The 2,041-nt window shown below is 37.9% G+C and overlaps 1 pseudogene; it reads right to left on the reverse strand.

The window, feature by feature from the left end:
• Nucleotides 1–226: 226 nt before the first annotated feature.
• Nucleotides 227–691, reverse strand: LOC128596424 (succinate dehydrogenase [ubiquinone] cytochrome b small subunit, mitochondrial-like; annotated as a pseudogene).
• Nucleotides 692–2,041: the final 1,350 nt, after the last annotated feature.

A 2,041-nucleotide genomic window follows, 5' to 3' on the forward strand; every position in this document is an offset into this window, starting at 1 on the left:
ATTAACTCACCACAATAACGAACTCAGTCTTATAGTTTCTTGGACATAATACCTCTTAAACCTTTTCCTCAAAGATGAAATTTTGAAAATAATCACATGATTATGAGAAGAGGTTTGTCCACCAATGGACTTTTCTGCTATCTCCTTCTTATTGTGAGTTGAATAGCAGGACAAAGCAGAGGCCAAGAAGCACATAAACATTTCTTAAGGTATTAGGTCAAGAAGATCAGGGTTTCCACAGCATGGCAACAGCTTTTTAGATGCCCACATCATGATAGCCAAAATAACAAAACTCGGCAAAGGTTAAAGGCAAAAATGTCAAAATGCCTGCCTTGGCAGCTTCTGTGATGCCTCCCCACGAACATGGTAACAACTTGTCCAAGGCTCCAGTGACTATGGAGAGTAAGGGCTGTGGGAAGGGAGTCCATCACAGAACAAGGATTAAATCAGCAGCTGGAGGCAGACCCAGGAGCAAAAGCCTGACAATCCCCTCACTAGTCCAGCGGAGAGATGCAGCCTTGGAACCAGAAAGGCGGACCAGTGACAGGTGTTATGTGCTGTGCTCCACATGCTCCTGGGGTAGGTTGGTCCTGGAGACATGCTGAGATATGAGCAGCATTAGCGTTCAGAAGAACAGAACTCAGCCTCCTTGAGTACCACGAAAGACACTCAGCCTCCAAAGAACCGCCATATTGCTCCAGAGGGCCCCTACGAGTTGTATTTTTTTCTTATTACATTTCTACTACCAATTTTAGGTACTATGTATATGTACGTGTGTGTGTGTGTGTGTTTGGATACTTTTATCAAGCTATAGAGAGAAATAATGCTAGAGCAATGATGGATTTCTATCTATATAAAAGATAAGAATCTCACAAGTGTGCATGGTATTATCAATACCATGTGTGGCTCTACAGGTTAACATACCAGAATTGTTTATTGTTTATTTTTTATAGTATTGAGCTTTCTTATGATACAACATACTAAAGACTTTTTAACAGACACTGATGCAGAATAACAAATGAGAAGACTGAACGAATGACAGTTCAAATGACCAGTTTCAGTTTTATCATTAACTTACGAAAATTCATTTATGTCACCACCGTCTCTGTGCCTTTGGATTTTGTCCATATTGAAAAGATGATGATTTACATTCTTAAACACCATCAAAAAGATTCTAGCATAACGATGGCTGTGTTCTGTACACTTTTCATTCCCTGACTCACCTACAACAGAAACCAACTCTTCCCTCAGCACAGCCTTCTCTGCAGCTAACACCCGCGACTCGTCTAATCCCCTTTCTGCCTCTCATCACCGCAGAACTCTGTGTTCCAATAAACAAATTCAACATTTCAGTTTGGGATCCATTTGTTGGAATACAGCCTATGAATGGGGGATAAATTTCTTTTTCTCCAAGATTTCTCCCTTGAAAGTTATTTTTAAGCTTCATTAGATTTCAAAATAAAAATATATTCTACAAATATATCTCAAATGCCACTTAACACTGAAGAACCTAGACTTACTTGAATCAAGGGCTTCATCAGCTGGTCCTCTCTTTTCTGATTTGGTCTATCTCCAGCTTTTGATCTGTCCAATTCTCTCTAGTTAGGACAGGATTTTTCATGGTTTTGCACATAAGGGATGTTAATATCCACTCTTGTGTCTGCACAATTTTCCTATCATGAAGTATTCTCCTGCCTGGTCACATCAATTTTCATCCAACATATAATCACCTAAACATGTAAGTATATGTTTATGTCTATACATAATAACAAACATATATTTATAAATGCATGTATTTGCTAAAATGTAGCTATTCATTTCTATCTCTTTAATAAAACTTCATGCCCACAATGATCTAATTCTTATTCAATTTACCTAATTAACTTACAAGGGTACTTGTTTATATTATTTATAGTCATAATTTAGTATTGTTAAAACATTGTCATATTAATTGCAGCTAATTGTGCCCTCACCTCCCTAGATACTTGAAGATAATCCAGTTTTGATTCAGAAAGCCATGGGGAAGCATTCATAGGTTTTG

The sequence above is a fragment of the Nycticebus coucang genome, chromosome 10 (assembly GCF_027406575.1).
Source record: "Nycticebus coucang isolate mNycCou1 chromosome 10, mNycCou1.pri, whole genome shotgun sequence".
NCBI lineage: Eukaryota > Metazoa > Chordata > Mammalia > Primates > Lorisidae > Nycticebus > Nycticebus coucang.